We start from the raw sequence: 12288 nt of genomic DNA on the forward strand, positions 1-12288 counted from the left end.
TCATGAATGACAACAAATCCTCCTCTACAATTAAAAGCTCAAGATATTCCCTTGCAATCACGATAGCTAGACCCATTTCAACTGCACAAGGTTTATCCTCATGTGCTATTGATCTCATGAACCTTGATAATGAAACAATTTTCAAGGTCAATGGCCAAAGACTAAAGGCCTACACTGCCTCATCTTGCGTGATAAGTCCTCCTTACTTCTTCAAGACACATAAGAGTTTAATCAACCCACATTTTTCTTATTATTCTATAACATTTTTTATTTTGTTGTGTTAATAAATAATTTTAATATATTATTATTTATTTTTCTCATTTTTCTTTGCTTTTTTCTTTATTTCACATTATGTATTTTACGTATCTTTTTAGTGTTGCATGCCAATCTTTTCTCCTAGCTACATGTGGAATCATGGTATAAGGAAATAGGGTATTTTCATTTTGGCTCTAGGGTTTATTTTTACCCTAAAGAAAGAAGTTAAAAAAGAACCTTATTTTTGTTTCTAATTTGGCTTAGGGTTTGTCTTTATCCTAATGCTAAAATGGGGCGATTTTGTTCTTTTTAATTTTTAAAGCCCCACACAATCATTCCAGTTTTTTCATTATCTCCATCTTTTTTATCTTTTCATTAACTCCCCATCACATTTTTCCCTCTTTCCCACACCTTATAACTGTCAGCCACATTAATTATCCCTCTTTATTTTTTAGTTTTTAAAAATCCCTTTGTCTTATTTTATCTTTCCTTTATAATTTGTTTTTATTCAGTCCATTTTCTTCTTTCATAGAACAAAGAGAAAACCCTAACCCTACACTAACACATTTTATGCCTTCACCTTCAAAATGTCGCACTGCAAAAATATCACCTACTCTGCCAGTAGCTCTACCTGTATATGTCAAAAAGTTTATCGATGAAGAAACAAAACATCAGTTCCAAATTATCTAGGAGAGGAAAGTGTACCCTGAGTAGGGATCGATCTTTTCTCCAAGCGATAAGAATGGCTCCGATAATGAAATCATGGATGTGGTAAACAAGAAAATATAGAAGACATTTGTTACACATCCTGGTTCAATGTCAACATCCATGATAAAAGAGTTCTACGCCCATTTAACTAGACCCACACAATCTAGTGTGTTCGTTAGGGGTGAAAAGATCAAGTCTACAACTACGTCGATCAACAATTTTTTTGGTCTGAAGGATGTTTTCGATCAATTTACCATATTTACTAAGAAAGCTGATTCTCAAAGATATCAAGAGATTTTGCAAGACTTATGTTTCGCGAGATCAAAGTGGGATATTTCTCCAGAAACAAACAAGATGGTGGATAAGCTTGAATAATGCCAAACTGTTGAATTACTTTTGAAAACGCTTGAAGGTAACCTCCCACCACACTACAATTTCACTCGAGAGAATGTTACTGTTGCTTTCTATAGTAATGGATAGGCCAATTGATGTGGTGAAATTCATCGTAGAACAAATCAATGCATGCCTGAAAAGGAAATCAAGCCCCTTGATATTCCTCAACCTTATCAGCACCTTTTGCAGGATGAAGGTAGAATATGAAGATGATTTTGACAAGGTCATGCTAGGGAAAATCCCAAGCATGATGGGAATTAATAAAGATGCTCAAGCAGAAATACTTGACGAGGGATCAGATACAATTGTTGCAGCAAGATTGGCTTCAGTGGTGGCAACCTCATGATGTACAAAAGGGGAGCTAAAAAAGATAAAAAACATCCTCCAAACCTTTTTTACTTATATGGAGAATATAGATGAGGTTTTAAACTCCTATTTCCAGGAGATGCTGCCACAAATTTCAATAGACTTTCCACCATTCCCGAAGTCCTTACTTATTGTTCCAAAGAAGCAACATCGACCAAAAGAATCACCAGCCCCTAAAGAAATAACAAATCAGGAACCCACCGCCACTGAAGCTACTAACAGCCAACCTTTCTTCCAGTAAGACAACTCCATGTAAGCCTCACTAATTGAAGTGAATGATGAAGAACTAGTTGTTGTGGAGAGTGACGATAAAGAGATTGTCAACACCGCTTCTAATCCTATACCATCACCATATTTGGAAGCAACACCAAGGACAAGACATCAACTTAAATATAGCACTAGACGAGTATGGACCATGCCCATCGAGGATCTTGAAGATTATGGTGAGGAAAATCCAACAACACCACCCCCATCGCCGCCCTATGCAAGAAGCGCATGAACACATGGCAACCAAGACATCACTACCACCAAAGAGAGGCACTTCTATTTCATACCATATAGTCTAGGTAGTTCAATTTTAATAGATTGGGGACACTGTATGCTTCATGTTTAGGAGGTAGTGTTCATAGGTTAGCATTCATATTTGTAGTTATTAGCATATTTTGTTATAACATTTGTTTGGTTTAAAGATAGTTTTTGAAATTTCCAATGATGATAATTTTTTATGGTTGTGATTGATTTAATGTATATGATTGTTTAGTTGATAGAACTAACACTATGACTTAAGTATTTGTGTTGAATTCGATACACGATTGTATCAATCTATGCTTAAGAATGTTAGAAGTCTCTTTATGAAATAACTCTTGCATGCCTTAGTATGAATGAATTTAATGATTGTAATTGATATACAAAATCAATGAAAGGCTGAATTTAATGGATATTTTGAACAGTGAATTTAATTGACATTTTGAATAGTGAATAAATGTTGTGGCATAAGTTGTAGAGGGAAAACTTCTCTTTACATTGCATTGCCCGATGAACTCGTTGAATAAATGGTAGTAATAGCATATGAGTGATAAAAGTAGTCACATGATATCTCTGCTCAATAGGCTAGGATGGGGTGTTTGTTGCACTTCTTTTTCAAGTCTATGAAAGCATTGTGATAGGCTGACTCCACTTGAATCAGTTTTTTAAAAAATAAGGAAATGGGAGTAAATGTGTTTTTAAAGGTTGATCAAATGCTAAGATAGAATAAAGAACTGTCTTAGAATTTTTTTAACCTTGTTAAGCATAGATTTGATACAATTATACACATATGTAAAAAAGCATATCTTCGGGAAAAGTTTTTAAATCTCAAACTTGTCTAGCCTATTGAAGCCTATACGTTGATACACCCATGACATATTCTTGTTGATTACTATCATTGCTTGAGGACAAGCAATAGCTCATGTTTGGGCGGTGTTAACACCATAAAAAAGGTACATTTTATTACATTTATGCCCTTTTACTTGGGTTATTATTGTTCTATAGCTCATTTAGCTGCATATAGTTGTATGTATCTCATTTATTTGCATGTGTGGTGTTTACTTTATTTTATTATTTTATAAATCAATGTTATTTGAGGGAAAGGGTTTGTTTTGGTGTGGTGATGTGCAATGTAATTTAAGGAGAACTGCTAGGGGATGAAAGTTTTACTGCACATAATGGAAAACATTTCTCGGTGCACTAAAGGAAAAAATGATAAGATATTTTACAGCCCACATGTGACTCCCCTACCGCTATGTCCTACACGTGAAGGGAATATTTCCCTAGGGCAAGATGCAAAAACCTTATAAGCCCCCACTATAAATAGCTAAGGAGAACACATTTAAGTAGGGGTGGAAATGTGATAAGAAAGAGAAAACAAAGGTGTATGTGTTTTACCTATACTTTTCTTCATCTTTGCGACCACTATTGTTGGTTCCTCAAATGATATATCTTATTGGCCTTTAAGAGAAGTAACAACTCTCAAGCGGTTCACGACATTCGACATCTGGGTTTTCTTCCTCCTTAGTTACTCTTTATTTATTCATCTTTTCTTTTATGGATGTATTAAAAGAATGATTATGGTTGCTCTTTACTCAACCATGAACTAACTTAGCTTGGTTAGGGTATATCTTAGATGATTATGTTTTTGTTTGAATGAATGTTGAAGATTTTCCAGTTTATATACAAGCTTTGTCCATTGTTTTCTGCTTAGATTGTAAGAGATTTCGAGAGATAGACAAAAGGTTGAGATGTGAAGCAAGGGTTTCAACAAATAAAAGAGTAAAACTTATTCAATAGTATCATCCTAGGGTTAACGCTGAGAGCTATTGTTTTAGCATTTCATTGCCAGGTTTCTTAGAGATAGCTAGAAACAAATTTGAAAACTCTGTCGAGCATCGTATTAATTAGAAGATGTTAAGCATTCATTACATGATTTTGAGATAACCCAACAATTTTCTTTCTTGAGAGTTCCACACGTGTGAGTCATTTCGTTATCTTATCTTGCATATCCATTTCCTAGAACAATTTTGCTGCAACATTTCTTTATTTATCTTTTTGTCGCAGTATTTCACACTCTTCTAATATTGCCATAATATTCATATCAATTGTTCATACAATTACACAAACATATTTGTTCATATTTTAAGTGTACATACTTTATTTGATTTCCCTCAAATCTTTATGGAGAAGATGCTTACTCATAACTATATTACTTGTTCAACGTGTAACGATTTTCATAAAAAAATATGTACACACACACCACACCTCTACCAAGTAGCTACTCACCATGTCGCACAACTTCTTTATCAATGATTCTGGAGTAAGGTTTGGCATGTATCAATCATTGGGACCGGAATAAGTTTGTTCTTTGAATATCAACATCTTTGTATCTTCGGTGTTTAAAAGGTCGACGTATGACCATACATTAGGTCTAAAAAATTATGATGATTCGATACTCGAAAAATCACAACCTCTCAATAGAACATTGTAAAGTGAAAAAAAAATCAAAGAAAACAAGAAACCGCACAAGTTACTCCAATGAAGTAATACAATGAGAGGCAAGCAAGTTGATCATATACTATTTAAAACTCTCTTACAAATGTCTTTCAATGCTCTAATCTGAGTTCAATTGCTAACAAATATGAGAAGAAATACTTAGAAAGCTCTAGGTCAACAAATGTATGACTCGATGATTCGAGTAAGGTTTGGCATGTATCAATCATTGGGGAATAAGTTTGTTCTTTGAATATCAACATCTTTTGTATCTTCGGTGTTTAAAGGTCGACGTATGACCATACAATTAGGTCTAAAAAATTATGATGATTCGAATACTCTGAAAAATCACAACTCTCAATAGAACATTGTAAAGTGAAAAAAAAATCAAAGAAAACAAGAAACCGCACAAGTTACTCCAATGAAGTAATACAATGAGAGGCAAGCAAGTTGATCATATACTATTTAAAACTCTCTTAACAAACGTCTTTCAATGCTCTAATCTGAGTTCAATTGCTAACAAATATGAGAAGAAATACTTAGAAAGCTCTAAGAGGTCAAACAAATGTATGACTCGAAGTGAACGAGAATACAAAGAAGAATAGGTATGCAAACTCTTTTAATCCCAAGAAAACCTAAAACACATGATAAACATTTCTTAGGAGGTTGTCGATCTCCAAATATTATAATTTTTTTGATGTCCCACAGTGGATTTAGTTTCAATATAGAAAATTCAGCACAAAATTCCTTATGTACAATTCTCTGGAAATCCATCAATTACAAGTCCCAAAATTTCTAATCAAACATAAGATCAACTTCAACAATGTTTTTAAGGGGGTTTTTTGATCTCCAAAAATTCTAAATTGTTTTTGAAAGTCCCTCAGTGGGCGTAGTCTAAATATGGAAAATATTTAGCACAAAATTTCTTCTTTAGAATTCTCTAGAAATTTGTCAATCACAAGTCCCAAATATGCCGATCAAACATGTGATCAACTTGAGAATTATTTTTGAGGGGGTTTATGATCTCCAAAGATTCTGATTTTTTTTAATATCCCTCAATGGATGTAGTTTCAATATGAAAATTTTCAACACAAAATTCCTTCCGTAAAATTCTCTGAAAATTCGTCAACGACAAGTCCCAAATCTATCGATCAAAATTGAATGATGTTTTTAGGGGTCTAATGAAATCCAGTTAACATGAATTTTGGACTGCACATTACTCTTAGGATGAAGAATGTACCTATAAAAATCAACCTCAAATTTCTTTGTTTTAGATTTGTGGATTTTTTTTTACTTTTTTGGCGTTTTATATTTTTTGCATTTTTTATTTTTTTTTCATTTTTATGAAAATCAACAAACTAACAAGAAATAATTGAAATTAAGAATGTAAAAAAAATAAAAATGATAATTTGTTGTGAACTAGCTCTGGGTACCTTGGCTAGTTATTAGCAAAATAATTTCACCTTATGCATGTACCACTTTATGCATGTACCACTTTTCAATTTCCTTATTTATTCCTCATACTTGGTAATCACCTCTTGGTTGCATCACTTGAAGTTTCATTGTAACTTGAGAATCAAAGAAAAAAAAATGGAAAACAAAAATAAAAGAAAGGATACAGTCCCAGGAAATCAAGCCCTTCATCTAGATATTGCAGAAGTTGTTCTGTAAGAGGTTTCAGATGTTGCAACTCCTTGATTTCAACATCATATCTGCAAAAGAAGTTGAAAGCAAAAGTTTATAAAATAAAAAAATGGATTAATGAATAATTCTATTTCCTTCATACGAACATTTTTGCATATTGAAATACTGTAACTGCTTCTTTGAAAGATTTGGGGTAATCTTCTAGCATTTAACTACCTTCTCAATCTTCAAAACTGAGAAAACATGTACATATATCAACAAAATATGGACTTGAAAATACTAATGACCTGACTATAAAGATCATATACATTATCTAGATTTTCCAACACCGAAGCTCATATAGCTGCCATTAATGGGAGCGTACCATTTATTATCAACAATTTCAACAAGTAAATGACATGCTAGTTTAATGTTCTAGATACAAAGAAACACTTCCATGTATTTCTGGCATGCAATTGTTTTTCTACGTGAAAGGCCATTAGATTAGTAGTCAATTACTTTCTTATTCACTAATTTCTCTTGCATATGCTTCCTGGCTTAAGTACTTAAGTAGACATCCTTTGAAAATAAAATCCCCCTATCCTCATATAGAGCTACCACAAATTTAATCTCTGATTTCAGGATCTAAAAAAAGAAGCATATAAGTTTGGAAAGGATTTAAATAGAACATGTATGAGAAATATTCTAAATTTCCATGATGAGCAAAAATCATAGGAAAATGTTTTACCATAATTAATTGATGTGCCATTGGGAGTGATTCTCACTGCTTTCTACAATGAAGAAAATGAAAGAATAGAGTGACCACAATTATATAAGAACAGCTAACAAATCCCAGATGTCGGAGTCAACAAAAAGGATAAAAACATCATGAAAAATTAAGCAATCAACAACACATAAAAATATGCCCTTTGATGTTAGTATAAATGATTCTAAAGATGAAAAACTTTAAAGAACTTAAGTGATTGGTAAACGATTCAAAATGGCCTAATTATACAGTTCAAAACCGGATCAAACTTGTTGAAGTTCCAATAGAAAATATAGTTCATGCTCTGGTCCAATCGCAGGAGAATTCTAAACAAGTAAATTATCGTTGGAGAGGCTAGAATCAGTACTGAAATTTACTTCATTCTGTGCGATCTTGAGAATATCTTAACATTTCTCGATAAATTTCCAGGAGTATAATTTAGTAGTAAAAGTGAACAAATTCAATCCAAAAGCATAAGCAATGGTTTATCCTATTAACTTCAAAGAAAATGAAATAAATTCATAGCACTTCTTTATCCCCATACACCAGAAGAAAAGAATATAAAAAATAGAAACATTGATTGATTAATTAATTATCATTATAACCATTATCCCAGGAAAAGTGTTTCACCAAACATCAAAATACATATGCATTGGTAAATAAGAGACCCAAAATTAAATGGATACAACTCCAGCATTAAAAGGGAATTAGCCAAAAGATCGAGCCCATGAGTCAAATAAAAATAACTCAGCATAGTTAAGTCCACTAAACATTGTATCAAGTTCTAGTTTACATTGCTAAAGTTATTTCAGCACTCAGCAAAACTCTTCTAATCTATACAAGTTATAAATGGCCAGAAAAATCATATCAGAAGCTTGTTATTCGACAATTATGTATAACAAAACAACAATCACATCTTTTTCAGCTTTTCCTACTATTCAATCTAAAATCTCTAGAAGCAAGCATTCAACATTCCATGTTCCCTACCAAAAAATTAACGATCCAAATCTACTCAAATTAACACAATCGATCGCTTAAAATATTGAATTTCAATTTTTAAGGAATTCGAAATTGACAATGGTGAAATAACTATATCCAATCTAGCAGTGGAAAGATAAGGCTGAGATCTCATCCTAGAGAACAAAAGAGGGAGAAAATATGAATTCAGCCTAACAGCTTCGCAAGCTTATAAAGCTTATAAGTAAATAAATAAATTAGATTCCATGGCAAGTATTGTCGGATCCAAACAAAAGGCAACAAATAATTAGAATTTGGATAGAAAAATGAGAAGAAAACCTTATTTATATGCAATTTAATTTCAGGATTCTGCTTACTCCTGCCGTTGAGCCCTGTAAAACAATTGAAGAAATAAATTAAGAGAGGCAGCTGCTTTTAATTTCCTACGAAATCTTCTTCTCTGTATTCTTTTGCCATTTTCCAAATCCAGAGTTGCCCAGCCTTGAATCCTCCCAAACCCTTCATCTGCGTTGTGGTGAATGGCCAAACCAGGGGAGGTTGCAAAGAGAAAAAAAAAGGGAAAAAGAGAAAAAAATGGGGGAAGCGAGCGTGAACTTTGTTATCGAGGGGGAAGAAGCGGGAAAGGATGAAAATAATGGGGGGGGGGAATTAAAACACGACTTTTACAGATGACACAGAATTAAAACTGTACTTCGTGTTTTTGCAAATTTTTTGATTATGACTATTAAATAAGACACATTATTGTAAGTCATAAATCGTTCATATTTTTAAAAACATGATATTTTTTATGACACATTTTTGCAAGTCATAAATTAGCGTGTGTCATCGTTCTTGTGTCATTAAGGTATATTTTCTTGTAGTGAATATAAGGATTCAAGATATGTAAACGGAATTAAAAAAAGATAAAAGAATCAATGGAAAATCTAAAATTGAAATTTCCCCCGTAGGTATGGGTTAACGCAAACTTAATATAATAGAGGTGGTGGGCGTGTGTAGCTGATGATATAGATTATGATAATGGAAAAATGTCCTACATTCCCTCCTAATCACAATTAACTAGGCAAACTTGATTGGCTCTAACTATCCTTTTAACCGTAATGAAGAAGCAAACCACAGTGTGAAGATCTCTCTCACAAAGAACTTGAAAAGAATTCAATGGAAAAATTTCAAAGGTACAAGTATCAACACTTGCAAAAAAAGACTCTCAATGTATTGTACTAAAGAAAAAATGTAATTACAATGGTAGGAGGAACATTTTTGTATTGGGTGAATGAGTCTTTGTTGTAATACGACTAACACCTAAAAATAATAATAAAATTATATTAAAATACTATCTTAATCCAAGTGATATGGGCAACATCAATCTGGGCCCTTGATGTAGTGCTTGGTCCGATGGTGGAGATGGAAACTAGGAGTTTGAATGCATGACTTGGTCCTTAGCCGTTAGATGTGATGAATGATCTATATCAAGCATTTGAAAGGTGGTAGCTTGGTGAATAAGATGGGGGTATCCTAGGGTTTTGTCATTACAAGTAAATTATCTTTCTCACCTTAACTTAAACTATCCCTAAGATGAAAATGTTGAAAACTCATAAATAATTACAAAATCCCATATTATTCTCGTCTAGGGATTTCTGCAATTGTTGTCTTCACTAAAATGGACACATCATGAGTTCTCAATATCGGAATGATGCAATTCAAGAACTATTAGAAAGCTAAGAGACAGTCGGTCGTATCTCCAAAAGACATGTCTAACAAATAACGTCAGAATCCCATTCAAAAAGTAGTCGTAATTTTGTTGCTATTATGTTCTTCTTTTCCAAGGCTTGGTCGTGTGAATCAATTGGAAGTGTTAGTCTATCTTCCTTTTATGTGAGCCTTGTGATGTATCTATTAGACAAGATCTAAATGTGTTTTATATACGCTCTAAAGTTTCTGCGATAATGTGGTTAATGATACGGTGGAAAAGGGACATTGTGTGGAAATTGGTTCGGGCTAAACTTGTTCCGCCCAAAGTTGAGGCATTTTTTGGTGTTATGAGTTTGGGGCATTGCATATGTGTTTTGTTTGGTGAAGAGCAGGAATCTTCTAACCATCTATTTCGCAAATATAAGGTATCGTGGAGAGTGTGGCAAAGATGGTGCTCTTGTTGGATGCTGACATTTGTATGCCCTAGATTTTTGAGAAACCTAATTCTTACTTGGGATAATCAACCGATAAAAAAAAACTCAAAAACCTCCATGGAAATTTGTTTTATTGGGATAATTTGAAGCTTTTGGTTATGTAAAATGAGCTTCTTTTTAATAATAAAGCTTGCTGTGAGAACCAACTGTTTGATATAATTACTCTTAGGATTGGCTTATGGTGCAACAGTAAGTTGGTTGCTTTATTTACTTCGATTAATGATGTTTGGAGGTGCATATTTAATGTTTACTAAATCTAGCATGCTTGGTTGTTCGTTGGGTTAGAACAGTGCTGTATTACTTTTGGAATATCCGAGTTTATGCACCTTATCGTGATGCAACCGTTGACGTGCATTGTTGCTTTGTGATATATGTGTTATGCTGCTGTGGTGTAATTAATTACGTCGTTGGATAAAGTTTTCTTTTGATTGCTTGATTGAGGTTAGTCTTTTTTCGAATATGTTAGTTTGAATATCTTTATGGTTGAAGTAGTTGGTTGGTAGATCATTCTTTTGACTTATTGTTAATTTATGTATTTTTCTTTCTAGTTCTTCAGTGTGATGGATTGGTCTGTGTATGGACTCATACATGTCATGTGTAAAATTGACAATTTCAAGGCACACTTTTTCCACCAACTAAGGTTGGGGAAGTTTTTTTAACCAGACTCTTATCGTTTTCGTTTTTGTATGTATTTTTATTTATGACATACAAAACTCTTTTTTAAAAAAAAACAATTTAGCCATTTTACTTTTAACATTGATCTTTCAATTTTGTTAATTAGACCAGCTAGCTATTGAATTTAATTCAATCAAACCAATTTTCATTAATATCTAATAAAAATATTGACATTGTTAATAAATTATATTATTTATATTTAGTCCTCAATACTTATATATTCTATCAATTTGGTCTTAATTTAAATTTAATTCAATAAATTTTTTATCCAATCAAACGGTGACTCGTGTCACCTTTGATTGGTTAGAAATTAAGGTAGAGTGAAATATGCTTTTCGTGGGGGTTTGAACAAGGGATGCCCAATGTATCTACCAGAGCCTTAGCCGCTAAAGCAAATACAGAAAGTCTTTACGTTAACTTATATCTATTGTACAATATTATTAAAGATAAATAATAAAGAAATAAAAACATTCAAATGATATTTAACTTTAAATACTTTTAAGTTTTAAATTAAAATAAAATAAGTTTAATATTTTTAAACAAAATTTATGAAAAAAAATCAAATAATACAATTTTTTTTATTTTAAACAAAATAAATTTTATATTTTATATGAGCATAATATAATTTTTCATATTTTTTTTAAAATATAAAATATTAAACTTAGTTTAAAAACAAAACAAAACATCAACTTAATTTATTTAATTTTAAAATTTTAAAAGTATTTAAAGTTAAATATCATTTATATGTTTTTATTTCTTTGTTTTAGTTATATTATGCTCTTATAAAATATTAAACTTAATTTGTTTAAAAATAAAGAGGTCTTTCACGGAAGCTGCTCTCAACCTTGCGTTGGGGGCAGCCTACTACCCTACCTCCCCCTTACCCCATTACATATGAGAATAGGGTCAGCTAATTTATTTTATTTGAAATTTTAGAAGTATTTAAGGTCTAATGTTTTTATTTCTTTATTTTAGTTATCATAATCATATAAATATTAAATTTATTTTGTTTAAAAATAACAAAATATGTTTATATATTTCATTTTTTATAAGTTTGTTTCAAAATATAAAATTATTTTATTTTATCATAAAATCTTGAAAGTATTTAAAGTTAAATATCACTTGAATATTTTTATTTCTTTATCCTTAACAATATTGTACAATAGAGAGACGTTAGTGTTAAAAAGTAACCAAATGAGGTATCTGTTCAGAGACTAAGGCTTTGGTTGATGTCCTAGAGATTCTTAGTTCAAACCCTTCAAAAATCATTTTTCACACTATCATATTTTCTAACCAATCAAAGTTGACACGTATCATTGT

Source organism: Hibiscus syriacus, unplaced genomic scaffold, assembly GCF_006381635.1.
Source record: "Hibiscus syriacus cultivar Baekdansim isolate YM2019G1 unplaced genomic scaffold, ASM638163v2 tig00110151_pilon, whole genome shotgun sequence".
NCBI lineage: Eukaryota > Viridiplantae > Streptophyta > Magnoliopsida > Malvales > Malvaceae > Hibiscus > Hibiscus syriacus.